The sequence below is a fragment of the Molossus molossus genome, unplaced genomic scaffold (assembly GCF_014108415.1).
Source record: "Molossus molossus isolate mMolMol1 unplaced genomic scaffold, mMolMol1.p scaffold_m16_p_13, whole genome shotgun sequence".
Taxonomy (NCBI): domain Eukaryota; kingdom Metazoa; phylum Chordata; class Mammalia; order Chiroptera; family Molossidae; genus Molossus; species Molossus molossus.
Window position 1 is genome coordinate 34,199,586 of NW_023425348.1, and position 19,779 is coordinate 34,219,364.

Below are 19,779 nucleotides of genomic sequence, written 5' to 3' on the forward strand. Positions count from 1 at the left end.
ACATGGAGGCAGTTTGGACTTATGGAGGGAGAGAATCATAGCCTGCACCAGGCATAGCCAGTGGATTCCATGACAATAGCACTTGAGATTCCGTTTGTTTTTCTTTTCTATTCTGCATTTTCCATGTGTTATCTTTTCTTTAAGCTTTAGTATTATAGGTTGAATTATGTCCCCCTAAAAAAGATATGTTGAGTCCTAACATTTAGTATCTCAGAATGTCACTTTACTTAGAGATAGGGTCTGTAACAGAAGTAATCAAGTTAAAATTACATCATTAGGGTGGACCCTAATCCAGTACACTTGTGTTCTTGTAAGAGGAGCAATTTGCACCCAGAGACATGCATAAAGGAAAGACAACATTAACAGACACAGAAAGAATATTGCCGTGTACAAGTTAAGGAGAAAAGCCCGGAACAGATTCTCCCCTCATAGTTCACAAAAAGAACAACCCTGCCAACACCTTGAGTTCAGATTTCTAGATTCCAGAACTTTCAGACAATAATTTTTTGTTGTTTAAGCCACTGAGTTTGTGGTGCTTTGTTATGGCAGCCCTAGGATAATACAATAGCCTGTGTTAACTCTACTTGGAAGAATGAAGGAAGGATTTGATGCCCAGAGAGAGCAAGAAGCTCCAGGGTGGGGGTGGGGGGCGGCAGCATGGAGGGGAGGTCAAGAGATGGCAGAGCAATTAAGGAAGAAGCCTGAATTGGTGAGTAGTGGTCTCAGATGAATCTCAAATGAGGTATTGAGGACAACAGTACTTAGTATACAAAAAAATACTATGAATAAGGGTAGCTATCATGACTGTTGACAATATCATCACCAAAAAAAAAAAAGTACTAGTCACCTACTGGAAAAACTACGGACACAACTAGTTCATAATGGTCATTCCTGTGATCATCAGCTGAGAAGCATTAATAGAGTTAATATTAACTTTTAAAATGTTAAAAATTAAAAAGTTTGTATTAACACGGACAATGTTGACAAGCAAAGGGTATATATTAACTTTGACAATGTTAAAAATTAAAGGCATAATCTTTAACTACAACAGCTGTAACACTCAATAGAGGATGTATGGGAGCCACAGCGACTACAGCAGCAGGTCTTGCAAATGCCTCTTTGTCTGAATGCTACCACACAGCATGTGAGCACACAGTTTCCTGAGCTACCCTTTCCACTGAAAGGCTGCCCTAGACGTAGATAAAGAGCACCATAAGGCCATATGAGTGGAAAAGAGAAAGGGTGACTAGAAGAAAGAAAGGATGGAAAGAGAAAGGGAGGGAGGAAGGGAGAGACATAGGACTTTTTCCAAGTTCCAATCCATTTGAAACAATCAGATTTGGTTTCAGATAATACTGGATATTTCTAAAGTAGATCTTTGAGATATTTGACAAATTATCATTGTGGTTAAATTATTAATATGGAATAAAAATGTTATTTAACATAATCTACAAAAATTAATGCTTCTTTTGTGTCCTCATTTCATGGTTTGCTTCTAAAATCTTTGAAGCAGCATCTAATTTCAGAAAATGGAATGCAGATTCCTTGGAGGTCTAAGAAGTAGGTAGAAGGGAGAGCAATTTGATGACAATATCTTGACATCTTTAATACTGAGTAAAAACAACTATTCCTTTATTCTTCCATTTTAAAGAATGGCTGTTATTAATTTTCTTTGCTTGGCTCCTTACTAATTATAATTTTTAGGGCTATGTGCATGACTTGAATTCTATTACATATCAAATGACTTCTCACATATCTAAGTTTGGAATCTTTTTCTTGTAATAAACATAAATCACCCTCCCCCAGAAGAGTGATGCAGTAACAATGTCTAAATAGTCAAAATGAATGCCATTGTCCTTCTTCTTTATTGAGGAATAACTTCTGATGCTTCTAGTTCCAGGTACAGCTAGGGATGAATGTGAGGATGCATAACCGGCAATAGGTTTCCTGGGGCAGAGGATGGGAGGATGTGTTGAGTATCCTTCTACCTTAGGGATCTCTTAGTATATGTACAAAAAAAAGTACTTGATGTGGTTTTTAAGGAAATGTTAGATAGATTTTTCCTGGCTTGGGTTGGTCCATATATAGGCTATTCTGTTTTAATGTCTCTAAACATTCTGCAAAAGAGTCTGATGTACACTCTATTCTGAAGTCATTTTTGTAAAGAAGGCCTAAATGAAATGAATGGTTGTGGCAATAACTTTGGGGAGGTCTGAACCAATTCTGATGGAATGCATCTTCCAGGAAAATCCCAGGACTTTGGGGGATGCTTGGTTCTGGTTTCACTGCAAATCATGACAGACTTGGGTAGACTTAATACAAGTGGACATGATTATGCAGCGCAGTTCTACATCATTAGTGGGAGTAAATGCCTCTGCCTGAGTCCTGCCAACTCTGTTTCTAGCCAGACATCCATTAGTAAACACTGCAGTCTTAAAATATTGGTCGGCTTCTGTGGCTGGCTTTTCTGCATAATGGAAACAAGGTCCAGATTTTTTAAAGTATCAACATAGGTAAGCATCAAATGCTGTTCTCTAAGAGATAAAGTTAGAAATTTGGGGTATCCAGAGCAGAATTTGGATAAAGCTCTGTTTAATTTCTTTGTTTTTTACTTAAAATATACTTAATTGAAAATATAAACATACTTCCTGTTTTGTGATAAAGTCAATTAAGGAGGTAACGCTCTAGTTTTAACTCTGCCTTGCTCAGTTTCCACTTGACTTTCTTCATAGAAATCAGCAAAAATTGAAACATCTTTTTTCGACCTGAGCAGTTGATCATGCCAAGTGGGTATTTCTAACAAGCTGAGAAGATGAGTTGAAATGCACATGATAAATAATTGTAGTATTTCACACATTTCTAAAAATAACAATTCCTTTGGTTAGCTTACCCTTCACAGTAAAAACATGCCACCCACTGTGTGTTCTCTTTTTTTGATCCTTGACAGCCCTAGGAGGTAAAAAGGGTAGGCAAATATCTGCCTTTTACAAGTGAGAAAATAGCTCTGAGAGATTAAGAACTTGGCCAAAGTCACAAGTAAATGAGGCTGCTTTCAAGACCAACCTGAAGGTCGTGAGAGTATTTTCTTAGTGTTCCTTGCAGAAGGAAGAGAAACTGCCAGTTAGATGGGAGGAGTCCAACTCTGTCCTTTGGTCTCATGTGGCTCTGGGCTCCCCAGGCTTGCTAGAACCTTGTAGTGATAACTTATCTAGAAAGATTTACTTTCCCAATAAAGATTAAAAAAAAAATATATATATATACTTGCCCAGTTGATGTGGCTCAGTGGTTGAGCATCGACCCATGCACCAAGAAGTTGCTGGTTTGGTTCCTGGTCAGGGCACACGTCTAGGATGTGGACCCGATCCCCAGTGGGGGGCATGCAGGAGGTGGCCAATCGATGTTCTCTCCCATGGACGTTTCTATCTCTCTCTCCCTCTCCCTTCCTCTCTCTTTAAAATCAATAAAGAAAAAAAAATGTAAAAAGACATACTTTCCACATGCAGGTAGTAAGAAATCACAAAATTTTATCAGAAAACCAATGTGATAAGAAGTATTTGAGGCTATTTTATAAACAGTAGTACTTGGTATGGTTACAAAAATAAACTACATTGCCCTCTTAAATGAGGAACAATAAATAAACAGGGGTGATAAATTGCAGAGATCAGCTTAGAAGCAATGACACACTTGGTAGGCACTTGTAAATAATAAGATAATAAACTTGTTGAGTCTCCTTCCCTGGAAGAACCCTGTGAACCTTCACATGTTCTCTTTTACAGTCATCACAACAGCCCTATGAGAAGATGAGAATTATCTTCCCATCTCACCTGTGGAAAAGCTGAGGGTTCAGAGACCAATGGATTGATCCAACATCACATAGTGAGTCATCCAGAGAGACTAACCCAAGGGTTAATTTCTCCTCGATGATTTGATTGTCACAAGTAAGTGACTTGTCCGAGAGTATCAAAGGAAAATATTTGGAGAATGAGAACATATTTGGAAAGATTGATGGCATGCTCATCAAATATGCAGGTGACTAGACCTGAGCGATTGTGGTAGCTCTGCCCCTAATGAATTATGAGATTTCTGTAAGTTCCTTAACCAGACTGGGCCTCAATATCCTTCTTGGAGAAATAAAACAGTTGAACTAGATCAGGGGTTTTCAAACATTCTTCTTTTTTTTTCTAAAGAAGGTCTTAATGTTTTAAACATTTATTTAAAGTACATTGTAATGCTATACATTTAATTGATAAAAGATGAGCTGCATACAATTCCAACTTCCTGCTTGGCTCTTCCCACCACCTACTGGATTCCCTGGACACAGTGAGAAAACACAGTATTAGGTAATCTGAAAACTCCATCTTATTCTAAAATTCAATGTTTTTATGACTGGAAGAAACTTTTTCTTTTAAATCCTTACCCGAGGATACTTTTTTCCATTTTTATCTTCAAATAGAGTGGGGGAGAAAGAAATAGAGAGAGAGTGAGCGAGAGAGAAACATCGACATGAGAGAGACACATGGATTGGTTGCCTCCTGCACAACCCCAACCAGGGCTGGGGACTGAACCACAACCGAAGTATGTGCCCATGATGGAATCAAACCTGAAACTCTTTGGTCCATGGGCCAATGCTCTACCACTGAGCCAAATCGGCCAGGGCAGTTTTTGGTTTTCATTAAAAGAAAAAAAAAATCCTCATCTAAGGATGTTTTTCTTAATTTTTTATTATTTAATTATTTTTAAAATTAATTATTGTTACTGATACCCCCTCCCCTCCCTCCCCCTCCCCCCGCCCTGTCCCCAGCTTTGTTGTCTATGTCCATTTAAAAAATTTTTTTTATCCTCACCCGAGGACATTTTTCTATTTTTTGTTCGGGTAGAGTGGGAGGGAAAGAGAGGAAGAGAGAGAAAAACATCGATGTGAAAAGGACACATTGAGTGGCTGCCATCCGCATGACCAACCAAGGCTGGGGACAAACTGCAACCGAGGTACATGCCCTTAGTGGGAACTGAACCCGGGTCTCTCGGGATTGCAGGCCGATGCTCTAACCGCTGAGCCAAACCGGCCAGGGCCATGTCCATTGTTTATGCATACATGCATATAAGTTCTGTGGTTTATCTTTCCCCCATCACCCCCTGTTCTGGGGATTGTCAGTCTGTACCCCATTCCTCAGACTGTTATGTTCATTATAGTCCTCAAATAAGTGAGATCATGTGATATTTGTCTTTCTCTGCTTGGCTTGTTTCACTTAGGATAATACTCTCCAGGTCCCCCATGATGTCTCAAAGGATAAGAGATCTTTCTTTTTTACAGCTGCATAGTACTCCATTGTGTATATATACCACAGCTTTTTGTATCCATTTGTCTACTGATGGACACTTGGGCTGTTTCCAGATCTTAGCTATAGTAAATAGTGCTGCTATGAACATGGGGGTACATATATTCTTTCTGATTGGTGTTTCAGGCTTCTTAGGGTATATTCCTAGAAGTGGGATCACTGGGTCAAATGGCAGTTTAATTTTTTGAGGTAACACCATATTGTTTTCCATAGTGGCTGCAGTGTATTAGGGTCCCCTTTTCTCCACAACCTCGCCAACACTTGAAGAACAGGCAGATAGATCAATGGAACAGAATAGAGAACCCAGAAATGGACCCAAGACAATATGCTCAATTAATATTTGACAAAGTGGGAAAGAGCATACAGTGGAGTAAAGACAGCCTCTTTAATAAATGGTGTTGGGAAAATTGGACAGCTACATGCAAAAAAATTGAAACTAGACCATCAATTTACACCATACACAAGAATAAACTCAAAATGGATAAAAGACTTAAATGTGACTCATGAATCCATAAAAATCCTAGAAGAAAATGATTTTTTTTTTTTATTTAGAGAGAGAGAGGGAGAGAGAAACATCAATCAGTTGCCTCTCAGACCAACCCAACCAGGAATCAAACCAGCAACTGAGGTTATGTGCCCTGACCCAGAACTGAACCTGCTAACTTTTGGTGTACGGGATGATGCTTCTACCAAGCCACCTGGCCAGGGCAGGAGCAACTAGCCTTTTAGTCTGCTACCTGTTCATATCCCCTACACCACCTTATAAAATAGCTCCAGACTTGGAGTCAGGGGAGCTGGGTGTGGATCCCTTCTCTACCAACCAGTTATCTACATCACCTTAATCAAGTTGCTTCACCTCTCTAAGTCTCTGTTTCCTCATCTGTAAAATGAAAACAGTAGCTCTTCCCAGGTAAGAGTACTCTGTAAACTGTAAAAGACTGAATAACGTATAGTGCCATTAGTATTATCTCCTGTGCACAACACCCTTCCACAGGGAGGTGGCTTTATCCTCAGAATGATACGGAGTAGCAACATGGGTTGAGCTGCTCTCTGGCAAGTTCACCAAAGAGTAGAAGTGGTCTATCATATTCTGGTTTATTTTCCTTGTGAGCTGAAAGCCCAAATCAGTAGTGAGGGTGTGAGCTATCAACACAGCAAATGATTAAACCAAGGAGGCACCATTGTTAAGTTCAAAGGGAAGAATTACCCCCATAATCTGACCTAGATAATAATGACCCAATATATTCCCCCTCACACAAAGCTGTGACCCAGTAATAATTACTGTCATTAACTGATTGCTTATTATATGGTAGGCACTGTTTTTACATGAGTTATCTCATTCAATTTTCACAGGAACCCTTTGCAACGGTTCCCTATTTTATAGTGAAAAATAATCAATAAAATAGGGTGTTGTTCCTATTTTGTCGCTTAGAAAGGCTAAGTAAATTGCTCAGGTTTATACAACTGGCAAATGGCAGAGCCTAGACTCAGAATTCAAAACTCTGAACTGCTCAGCTCTGCATCTCCCAGTGTGAAGAAATGATTTTCCTCACTCAGTGTGAGGGTCAAGAACCCCCAATCCTCTTCATTGTTGCAGGCCCTTAATCAGCTCCATCTCCCCACTTTTATTTCTGCCTCCATTCAAAAGTGGTTCATTTATCTTCATAAAACTCAGAGGTGGAAGGCGCCCATTAGTCATTAATGTCCCCTGTCTCCTGCTTGTCCTCTATAGCATGTTTTCTGTGTGGGGGTTAGGGAATGGAGCCCCAGCTCTTCCCTCGGGGAGTTAGTCCTGCAACTAATTCATCTCTGTCAGGAACACTTATCCTCCTCTTCAGTTTTGCATTTTACCCATTTCTCTCTGTGGGATGCACGTCTCAGCTCTTCCGAATACATTGCCTAAGCCTGCCCAGCAGTGACGTTGCTGAGCTGTCTCTTCCCCTCACTCAGCTTTCTTATAGCACCTGGCAGATGCTTTCCCCAGTGGACAGAGGTAGAGGTGAGCTGCAGCGGAATGCTGGGAAAGAAAGTGAGGAGGAAGAGATTCAGCGAACACCGGGCTTGAAACCTGCTTAGTCAGCAAACCTTGGACCCAGGTGGCCTTGGACACTCCACTTAGGTGGCCCCTCCACATTCCATTAGGATGCTATGCCACGCCCTAAACTTGGTGCCAGAGATCACAAAAATAAACGGAGTGTATCATCTCAAGGAAGACAGTGTGGTGTAGTGGAAAGCATGTCAGTTTTGGGATTCAAGAAATCTAGTTTAAGTCATGGCTCTACTTTCTACATAGCTATGCGGTTCTGGCAAGTCATTTAGCCCCCTGATCTTCAGCTTACTCGTTTGTAAAATGGGGAAACAATGCCTATGTAAGTTGTTTCTATAAGAGTTATAGACAATGGCCTGGCACATAGTTGGCACTTAATCAATGAGAGTTCTTATTTTTCAAAGCCCTAAATCTAACCCATTTGCCCTAACCAATTCCTCATAATTCTATATTTTACTTGGAGTCTGTAGGCAACTGTCCTCACCTCTTACCCTTCCATTTTCACTGTGCTGCGAACCAGCCTAGAGCGCTCTGATACACTGGTTTCACCTCTAGCAGCAGCAGTTCCACACAGTTCACCACTGCCTAGAAAGCAGAACTCAAATATTAGCTGTCAGAACTGAATCAACATTGTTTGCTTTCCAATTCTCACTTTGACATGACCCTCACCATTGACATGCTGAAATGGATACAGATACCATTTGCCATGTTTGTTATATGCTCTATATGTTGACAATTTTTCGGTTGTATCAAAGAACCATTTCATGTGCACAGGTTTTAGCAATAGTATTGTAATATGCAAGCAGAACCCAACCTGAACAAAATATTTCATCAAAATACTCTTTCCAAATGAATGCATGTGACCATTCTCAGCCCAGGGGAAACTAACTACTTCTCTCTTAGGCAAGTGAAATCTACTCAGCTAACAAATATTGAGAGCCCTGGCAAGTTTTGCTCAGTGGTTAGAGCGTGGGCCTGCAGACCAAGGAATCCTGGGTTTGATTTCTGCCAAGGGCATTTACCTCAGTTGCAGTTCAGCCCCGTCAAGGTTGGAGTCGTGCGGGTGGCAACCAATCAATGTGTCTCTCTCACATCGATATTTCTCTCTCTCTCTCTCTCTCTCTCTCTCTCTCTCCCCCTCCCTCCCTCCCACTCTGTCTGAAGATAAAATGTAAAGGTATCCTTGGGTGAGAATTAAACAAACAAACAAAAACAAAATTGAGAGTCTACAATGTAAGTACTGTGATACACGGGTTGCCGTGGCAGACATAGGGTCATCAAAACAAACCCCAGTCTCATGGAGCTCACATTGTAGTGGGAAACATACAATAAACAAACACATAAGTAAAGAAAATTAATTTGAGATAGTGATGCTTGCAAAGAAGAAAACAAAGTGACTAGGCTATTTTATTTATTTATATATTTATTTTTATCGTAAAAAATCAAAGTAATAGATGCACATAGTTAAAAAAAATCAAATGCCAAAATAAATCTGATGAATGGGGGGGGGGCTTCTCTGAGGAGCTAATAACTGAGTTGAGATCTGAATTATGAGGAGATAGCTATACGAAGGTTTGGGGAGCCCTGGCTGGTTTGGCTCAGGGGTTAGAGCATCAACCTGCGGTCCAGAGAGATTGGGGTTCGGTTCCCACTAAGGGCACGTACCTCGGTTGCAGTTTGTCCCCGGCTTTGGTTGGGTCATGTGGGAGGCAGCCACTCGATGTGTCCCTTTCATGTTGATGTTTCTCTCTCTCTCTCCAACTTTATCTGAACAAAAAATAAAAAAATGTCCTTGGGTGAGGATAAAAAAAAAGAAGGCTTGGGGAAAAGCATATCAGGCAGAGGGAACAGCAACCCGATGGCACTGAGTGCAAAGGAGCTTGGTGTACAGGTTCATAGGACAACTGGAAAGGACAATGTGTTTGGAGTGAATTGAACAAAGGGCTGAGAAGCAGGAGTTGAGACTGGAGAGGTAGGCAGAGGCCAGATCATGTAGGATCTTACAAGGTAGGATAAGACTATTGGCTGTGTTCTAGTTATAGGGGAAGGCCATGGGCAGGGTTGAAATAAGAAGAAAGAGATATGGACTGATTAGTGTTTTTAACGAATGATTCTATTTTCTGGCTAGAGGATGGACTAAAGAAGAGAAAGAGTGAAAACAATCAGGAGGCTTTTATGGTAGTCCAGATGAGCAATGATGGTGGCTTGGAGTAGGATGGTAATGATAATGACAGTGAAGTTCAGGATTTACTTTAGAAGAATTTGTTTGGAACTTCCAAAATTTGTTGATAAATTGGATTTTGGGAGTGAGGTAAAGCAGAACCTAGAACGAGTCCTGTGTTTGGTCTTGAACTCATGTGCATAGGGTGGCACCATTCCCCAAGCTAGGCAAGACTGGAGGCAGAACATGTTTTGGGGATTTGGGTTTTCATTTGGTTATAAGTATGATGGACCTATGAGACAGTCATGGAGATGTCTAAAAGGCAAACTTGCTTGGCTATTAAAGGATGCTCCAATTCTCCCTCTCCTAATGCACAATCAGCTGGCTGGCTAGGTTAGAGATCTACAAGAAAATGGGGCAGGCACGTGCCAGCCCCAGATGCCTTTGTAACCAATTTGTAGCTTTTCCTAAGAGCTGATTTAGGGCCTCAGGGGAGCATGGTGGGTATTCCTTGGACACCTCTATACATTCTAAGATGTGTCTGAATACCTGTGGTTAGTAGAGGAAGTAACTTTCCAGAACAGAGCTATATTTGGCAAAACAAACAAACAAAACAAACCATTTCCAAGTACATTTTCCACTTGGCATGCAGATAGCCTATTCCATGGCATGAAGATATAGTACAATCTAGTTGTAGAATGTTTCTTAGACATAGACAAACTGCAGAGAAAAAGTTTTATTTTTCTCCCCCTTCAGATTCATAGATTTATAGCTTTTCGTATTGGGAGGATCACAAAGAAAATGGTTTTACCCTCTGATCTCAGGCATGCAAGGTGTCGAGGTAGCGCACACCCAGAAGAATTACACCACTTTCTGTAACAGAGTCCTCAGCCTTTGAGAACTGGGCCTTTTCTTCAACGTTCTTAACTTTACAAACTCAGGTCTTCAAACCTGCTTTCAGTTAAAACATTAAGTGTAAATGAAATAAATTCAATATACACAAAGAATTAAAATAATTTATAACAATCAGGATGCTTTCTCATATGCAAATTGTGCTTTGAAAGTGAAAACCACCCTCCCTATCTTCCCCCATGTTTAAATATCTCCCCTGTGAGACTATTTTGCTTTTCTAACACAAAGTTCTTAAATGAATTTCTAGCCTATCATATCTACATAAGAAGGACTGGAATTAACATGGTTTTTGATGCTGCTTCATAGCCTGGCCTTTTCAGCCTATCAGACTCCTTTCTAATGGCCTTCTCATTATCCAGACTCATTCCTGCAACCGTCCTCTTACTGGTTGATGGGTCTATTACCTCTTTGGAAGCTCTCCTGAGCTAAGGTTATCACCAGGTCTCTCCTAAGCTATAAATCCCACCTCCACCCCCACTCCCACCCTAGTCTAGTTTCAAGACCACCTCGCCCAACTGTAATACTGACACATGGATATAGGGAAACCAAGGAAGTAGGGTTTTTTTTTTTTTGAAAGCCAAAGCAGCAGCCACATCCTATAACAAACTGAAAAATAATCACCATTGTCTACATTCAGACCAATATCACATATTAAAAATGAGGGGGCATTAATTTCAACAACAACTTGCTAATATATTCCACCCTTTCCCGTCATGGCCTATCTTTCCCATTCTGCACCAAAGGCCTGAAGGTTCTGTTTGCTGGGCCTTTCCAGGTAACATTAGCGCTTGTGTTCTGCACAAAAACTAGTTCAACTCAGCTTGTGTTCTCTGAAAAATTGAGCTCAACTCAGGTCAATTATTTCTTGCATTTGTACAAGACAACCTTATTCTTACAACTAGGCTTGCTTATCAAGAACCTTTGAAGACTCTCCCTTCTCAGCATCACTAATGCAGAAAAAAAGATTGGAGGTACAGACTGTGCATTTCTTTTTCTTAGTTCCTTCAGTCAAAATTAAGAATTGAACTCACCAGAAAAGAATGCTCTCCTTGTAGTTTAAATTGCCAATTTCAGAGCAATAATACACCAGATCCCCTTAAATATTGTGATCTATTTACTCTTTTCTCTACTTCCTCAACCAAAAGAGTCTCTATACTTCCTAACAAAATAACATCTACCTCAACACTAATATAGAAACCCACTATAATCTTCAATCTACCTTATGACCACTTGTTCCTTTTGGTCTTCCCCTGGGGCTTCTACGTGGTTTTTTATTTTTATTTTTATTTTTTTTTGTTTATTTTTTTTATCCTCACCGAGGACATTTTTTTTATATATATATATTTTGTTCAGATAGAGTGGGAGGGAAAGAGAGAGAGAGAGAAACATCGACGTGAAAGGGACACATCGAGTAGTTGCCACCCACACGACCAACCAGGGCCGGGGACAAACTGCAACCGAGGTACGTGCCCTTAGCGGGAACCGAACCTGGGTCTCTCCGGACCGCAGGCCGACGCTCTAACCGCTGAGCCAAACCGGCCAGGGCGTACGTGGTTTTTTAAAAAACAATTTTACCTTGCAACTGGAAAATTTAAAGATAGATTTAACTTTTTAACTGACTATGTATATCAATAATCACTTGAAAAGCTGAAGTACACTTACTAAATTTCTTTTTGCTTCTTTCCCTCCTCTCTCTCTCTCTTTTTTTCGTTTTAGACAGGTAAGATTTGGCAATGTGCAGAAGAAAATAGAGACTGATTGGCATAGCCTTTGGAGACAGGTACACCTGGTTTTGTGGTATCAGTCTAGTTATTCAATCTTTCAGAGTTTGATTCCTGGAAATGGTAACACACTTTCTCTCTGTCTTAGGGAATGTCATGAAGACCAAAGGAGGTGTGGAAAACCTTGAGCCCAATGCCTGACAGACTGATTATACAAGTAAAGTTTGTATGTTCTAAGTTCCTATGGGATGTAGGAGTTGGGTACTATTCACAGAAACTACCGTTTCCTCCAATTTTCCTGGTAATAAGAATTTCTTTTTTTTTTTTTTTTTATCCTCACCCGAGGACATTTTTCCATTTTTTGTTCAGGTAGAGTGGGAGGGAAAGAGAGGAACAGAGAGAGAGAGAGAGAAACATCGATGTGAAAGGAACACATCGAGTGGCTGCCACCCGCACAACCGACCAGGGCCGGGGACAAACTGCAACCGAGGTACGCGCCCTTAGCGGGAACCGAACCCGGGTCTCTCAGGACCGCAGGCCGACACTCTAACCGCTGAGCCAAACCGGCCAGGGCAAGAATTTCTTATACATTGGATAAAAATACATTTTCCTTGGTCTCATCCCAGGCCTGAGGAATCAAAAAAAAAAGAAAAGAAAAGAATAAAAAGTCATTTAGGTTCGAGGAAGAAGGCTTGGGTGCTAAGAAATTTTATTTTAAATTAACATTCCTTGTGATTTGTACCATCAGAAGACCTATAGAAATACTGATATAGCCCTGGTCGGTTTGGCTCAGCAGTAGAGTGTTGGCCTGCAGACCAAAGAGTCATGGGTTCGATTCTGGTCAAGGGCACATACCTTGGTTGTAGTTCAGTCCCTGACCCTGTTTAGGGTCATGTGGGAGGCAACCAATCGATGTGTCTCTCTCACGTTGATGTTTCTCTCTCTGTCTCTCACTCTATCTGAAGATAAATGGAAAAAAGTATCCTTGATGAGGATTAGGAAAAAAAAAAAGAAACACTGATATAGACTTTCAATATCTATTATATTCTGTAATTATAAGCAACATTCAAAATAAAATAACATTGCTTTTAATAGTTTAATTTTTTAATGTGTGGAGCTTCATTAGGCTCCTACTTAAATTATACAGCTGAGTATTTTAACTGAAATTTACACCAAACATTTCAACATTCAGTCCATTTTTTTCTCTGTAGGTTCCACAAAAACAGCCAAACTTCATTCTCATTAGTGAATAAAAATGGTATCACTTGGCTTTAACTTTTTTTTTTCTCTTTTGATTATAGAGAGAGAGGAAGGGAAAGGGAGAGAGAGATAGAAACAATGGTAAGAGAGAACATCTGTTGGTTGCCTCCTACATGCTCCCCACTGGGGATTTGGTCCACAATCTGGGCATGTGCCCTGATCGGGAATCAAACTGGCGACCTCTTGGTGCATGGTTCGGCACTCAACCATTGAGCCACACCAGCCAGGTGGCTTTAACTTACTTAGTATCAGCAGAATAAGAGCCAAGAATACTGTAAAGTACTTTGGTAATGTATAGCACTACAAACATGTTTGGCATAATAATTGTTAACTGTTAAAATTATAATAATGGACTACACCTACAAGACTTGACTTGTGAACTAACCAGTCAGTTGCATTTTAATATGCTTTTAGCAAATCTCTCTACATGAAATAGCACAACCATCCCTTCTTGCTTGAATCTAAATTGCTTTTTATTTTTTCCTTTTTTTTGGTTGGCTTCTAGAAAAATTCACATTTTAGGTTATGTTTTGCAATGTGTTTAGATACCTTTGTATTTTTAAGTGTTTGGCATCTAGATATACCTTTAATATTTCATTAAAAAATGACATTGTCGATGGTGGTTATTCTCTCTTTGTGTTGTATGTGGCAGGGACCCAGAGGAGAGTGAAAAATGAAGAGGAAAGGATGGGAGAATTGTTGGATCAATTAATATAACAGAAGCAGCTCCTTCTGATTGAACGACTGTTCAACAAGGGACATTTACTAAGCTCCTACTAGAAGCCAGCTACCATTCTAACTCCTGAACATAGTTCCTAACTACTCTGTTGGTTCACTGGTTTGTTTTGTCTCTGAGCCCTGTGACCAGCTAGAGGCATGGCAATTGGTGGTGACCGGTAGATATTTTTCTGTTCAAAAGAACCAGCTGTTCTTGTTTACCTGGGGTCACAGCTACCACATAGTAGTTGAAGCTCTATCACTAGAACTGCCTATAAGTCTTCTATTTTATGTCTATGGCTATCTCATATCAAGGCAACAGCAACAAATGTCATCCACTGGAGTTAGTGTGAAATGAACATGTTCTAAGACTGTTAAACCAGGCATTACACACTGATTCTAGATTATACCAACATGCATTTGTTTATAAATTGCATTCATATGATTCTTTAGTTATTTCCTATTAAAATTGTCTTTTTTTCTTATTTAGCAAATACCCTTTTACATTTTTTCCCTATAACATAGTGCCTAAGATAAAACTATACATGTGAAAAGTACTCAAATGTTGGTTGGAATGAATAAATATAAAGAAGCACCCTTACTTCATTAACTGCAATATAGGATCCTGCTGGTGACCATTTCTCTTCATTTGACATTCAGTAAGTGACATTAATTAAAATTTTCATAAGTTTAAGAAATTTGACATGTAGTGTTTTTGGAAAGTTGGAAACTACCAGCCATAGGAAAGTCTAGACATGGTCACTAACAATAGTTAATTATACTCCCAATGAATTGGATTAGGGTATTGTTTTTCTCATTCCAGAGATTACAAAATACAGAAAGTATGCATAAGAGTTTGCAATAAAGAATTTGGGTTAATTTTACTTTTATTGTACATATGTTCTATTTAACTGTCATGCATTTGTTTACATTTTCCTTGAAATTATTTTTTTATTGGGAGGGAGAAAGAGAGAGAAAGAGAGAGAGACATCAATGTGAAAGGGATACATCGAGTGGCTGCTTCCTCCCGCATGGGCCCTGACCCAATCGGTGCCGGGGACAAACTGCAACCAAGGTACATGCCCTTAGCAGGAACCGAACCCCGGTCTCTCTGGACTGCAGGCTGATGCTCTAACCTCTGAGCCAAACTGGCCAGGGCCAAAGATGCTCATTTTTGAATGAATGGATGGCTGATGACAGCAAGGGGTAGAGATGGGGGCCAATGTCTGCAGAAAGACGGCATCAGATCAGGGACTTGGAATTATTCTTCAGTTTCATAAATAAGACGACTCTGCTTTCCACTATGATTTAAATCTATTCTAGGGTATAAATCATATAACTTATATCAGTATTTCTCAGACTTTAGGATACTTCATAATTATCTGAGAAGTTTGTTTTAAAAATGTAGAAAATCCCCAGTCCAACCTTCAGAGATTATGATTTGATAAGTATCCAGGCATTTGCCAGTTTTGACTAACCAGTATTTAACTCTACTTCCCGTTTTCATCCTAATTTCCTTTTAGAGGAATCGACCTTTGCATCCAGTATTAGGAAGAGTCATCTGGGCCTGGGCCTTAGGCCCCATCATTTGAAGGTTCTTTTTGAGAACTTTTTTAGTCTAGAGTTGTGATGCAATGACAAGTTAGAACTAGGGATAGTTATAGTGTCATTCCTATACTATGTCTTTGTGGTTTCACTAAAGCTTTCTTGGTTCTAATCTCTGGTCAATTCTGTGAACCCCTGATATCCTTCCAGGCAGTTCCTTCTTTGTCTAAGGTAGGCCAAGTCGGTTTCTGTTGCTTGCAACAGGGAGTTAGTTATAACCAATATAGAAGATCTATACTAGTGAGATACAGGAATATATATATATATATATATATATATATATATATTTTATCCTCACCGGAGGACATTTTTCCACTTTTTGTTCAGATAGAGTGGGAGGGAGAGAGAGAAAGAGAGAGAGAGAAACAGCGATGTGAAAGGGACACATCGAGTGGCTGCCACCCGCAAGACCAGCCAGGGCTGGAGACAAACTGCAACTGAGGTACATGTCCTTAGCGGGAACCGAACCCGGGTCTCTCTGGACCACAGGCCGATGCTCTAACCGCTTAGCCAAACCGGCCAGGGCAAGAGGAACATATATTTTTAGCAAGTTCTCCAGGTGATTCAAATGCAATGGGTCCTCAAACTACACTTTGAGAAATATTCTAGTATATATATATATATATATATATATATATATATATATATATATATATATGAGATACCATGGTATTCATGTAGAAGATACTCAGTAAATACTTGCTGGATAAGTGGATGGATAGATGATGGATTCCTTCTAAAGTAGCCTGACCTCAGGTCTACTAATGCTAGACTTTTGTAAAATAAATGTAAGGATACATAAAATTTAAAAACAATTTTTTTCTTTATTAATTTTAGAGAGAGAGGAAGGGAGAGGGAGAGATAGAAACATCGATGAGAGAGAACATCGATTGGCTGCCTTCTGCATGTCCCCCACTGGGGATTTGGCCCACAACCTGGGCAAGTGCCATGACCAGGAATTGAACCAGTGACCTCTTGGTGCATTGGTGGATGCTCAACCACTGAGCCACACCGGCCAGGCAAGACATGACATTTTATAGGTGTGGCCATAGGTTTTTGTTTGGCTTTTGCTTTTATTTTTCTTTCTGGATTATGGCAGAAATCTTTGATATCTTGTATATTTCTTCAGTATTTTATATACCAAAGGAAAAAACAAAAACCATAAAAGCAGCTAATTAAGTTGAAAAGTATGCCAGTAACTAATGGAATTTTTCATGACATTGACCTTGAAAAATTCTTCTTCAAAAGTTGGAGCAAAGGCCATGCTATGATTAGTCTTTTTTTGTAGGACTTTTCCATTCATGGCTTCATCAATGTTCTAAGAAGTACTTCTAAGTACTAGTGATAAATCTTTGTAAGAATTTTCTTTCATGTAAGGATAGAGCCCTCTTTATTACGTATTGGTAATGTGGATAAGTACTCGTGCACCCTAAGGACCAAGGCTTAATTGACATTAACATATCTTTGGAGTAGTTTGGCTCCCCACGACTAATTGCTCAAGTTTTTTAGTTTGAGAGGCAGTATAACTGGCCCAGAACTTGGACACAGAATTTGAGTCTTGGTTCTGCAACAATCTAGTTACAATTGTGGATTTATTTTTCTGTCTTCTCCCACTACTTGGATAGGGATCAAGTTTTATTTGCCTTCTTATCCTTACCACTTGTCACATACTTACCACTTAATGGAGCTTGAATAAATTCCTAAAACCTTGGGCAACTCACAATATTCCTGGATTTCAGATATGTCACTTGTAAAATAGGCTGGTTATTCTCTAACATTATTTTCAGGTTTGACATCCTGTGATTATATGATCTGTGTATCCTGAAACCAACTTCCCTAAGCAATTTTTCTTGTTCGGGGCATTGAGAAATGGCATTGCATCACTTGCTTTGTTGTAAGTGGCTTCCTCGTCTCTGAGTCATTCTTACTGAAAACAGTTTCAAAGAGCCTGCAGTATTGCTATATATTTAGTGGAGAACAACTTGGAGAATTGCCCATTCAACATTTACTTTTACAGTCTGGAGCAGAGTTCTCTGCTCCATGAAGACTGCTGGGATATCTCGCATAGCTTCTTAGAGACATCTTCCATCTCAAGGAGTTTGATAATTATCTGGTTAGATTGACTTGACTACATTTCAGCAAATTTATTGGTCAGGGTATCTATCCATCTACAACCTACTACAGCTTTTCTTTTCCCCTTTATAGTAAAGAGAGTTTTGCTTGAAGAATCATAAACATGAGGGTTGAATCACAACATCAATATTATAGAAGATTAGAGTGGGAAGGACTTGAGGTTTGTTGTAGCTGCCTGAGTGGGGTATAGTGGGTGGGGGTATCCCATTAGGCAGGTCTCTCTGAGGTGTCCTCATTCCAGCTTTAACCAGCTCAAGAGCAAACCTGCTTTTGTCCACTTTACATGGTGATCTTTCAAATAAGCTTATTTAAAATTTTTTTCTGCTGTTAAATAAAATTTTGACCTACCAATCTAGTCTAACTTGTCATTTACAGATAAAGAGGCTAAAAGGATAAGGCATTTGCTCTTAAATCTTAGAAGACACTCAGTAAACACTTGCTGGATAGTTTTCTTTCTGCAAGAGTCTTAAGAGGTCACTGAAAGATCTAGACTGGTTCTAAATTTTCAAAAGAATTGTCACAAGTAGATCTGGAGGTACAGGTGAAAAAAACCTGCAGTAGGAGAAAGTTTAACTTTATAATTTACAAAGCACTAAACATAATTTCATTGATCTTCACAACAGACTTGTGAGGCAAGAAGTGCAGGTATTATCAATGCCAATTTACAGATGAGAAAACTAACAATGGACAAGGTCAAGTGGCATACACAAGGTCGAAAGTGTTAGGGTCTGGCCTAGGGTTCAAGCCTTCAGACCATGAACCTAGTGCTTTTTGTATTACACCACACTGCAGAATAAAGAAAAACTCACAACAAATAAATGTGTCAATATATCTTAAGAGATACAAGAGAGTCGGTAGTGGGTAGAGTATAGCATACATTCTGGTGCCTGAGGATATGATTTGGCAATTGTGTGCATTTCCCCAATGTCATCCTGTGCTGCCTTTGCTCACAGTCTGAGTCATCCACATTGTTTCCATTGGGGGAACATCTGAGCACACGTTCCAAGTGCTATTTTAGCAATATCAATTTGCTAATTATAAAGACAAAATTATCTTATAAGATCATAAGAAAACCTGCCTTTTGGTTTTGTCAGGCTTTTTGTTCCTGCTGGCTAAAAATCTTTTGGTATTTCTTATAAGAATTTACTTACCAAAATGCTCAATGTGAACTTAGGTAAGTTTTTCTATGTGCTAAAGTCTAACTTTTTCTTTTATTTTCTTTTCTCCTCCCATTCCCTACTATTATCTACCTCACTAATAATTATACACTATTGAAAATGTAAAATACCTTTTCAAGGGTAAAAAGAAAATTTAAAAAGAAATAAATGTACAATTTTATGACATAGGATGCAATACAATAATAATAGATTGAAACATTTTAGAGATTAGATTGTGAAAATGAGAGAGAATTTGAAAAAACAAACAAACTAGATTTCTGGGGAAACAGCTGTGTGGTACTTTAAAAGGTAATGTATAAACCAGTTTGAAGTTTGAGGGTAAAGCTCACATTTGGTGAGTACCTTTCTTGGTACTCTAGGAAAAGTTCTAGGGTCCTGACGTCATAAAAATTAATGAACTGTGTGAAATGCAGGGGAATAATTTAAGCTAATTTCATTGTACATAAAACTCAGAATATTTAGTCCAATTTGGAAGAGTATAAGCTTATTTTTTGAAAAAAAAATTGTTACTGCATTCATAAGCTAGGGTTAATTAAAAGTTTCCTCTTTTTGAAGAAGTTGCTTAGGTATCTTTGGTTTCTTTGGGCAGAATGAAAAATAGGATAATATTTGGGGTGGGGAGTAGAAAAAGAAGATGCTCATGGAGCTAAGGCTAGATCTCTCTCTTTACTTGGCCCTATATAGAACAATATATGAGGACCTGAATAGA

The 19,779-nt window shown here is 39.3% G+C and overlaps 1 long non-coding RNA gene across 11 annotated transcripts in view; it reads left to right on the top strand.

Moving 5' to 3' along the window:
* Positions 1-19,779, top strand: part of LOC118628119 — an 80,644-nt gene that overhangs the window by 53,408 nt on the left and 7,457 nt on the right. For 8 of the 11 annotated variants that reach the window (XR_004959249.1, XR_004959242.1, XR_004959243.1 and 5 more), the window contains exons 2-5: positions 3,777-3,876; positions 12,173-12,236; positions 12,326-12,394; positions 14,090-14,673. This is a non-coding gene — a long non-coding RNA (uncharacterized LOC118628119). The other 3 variants (XR_004959251.1, XR_004959250.1, XR_004959252.1) reach the window with 3 other exon arrangements.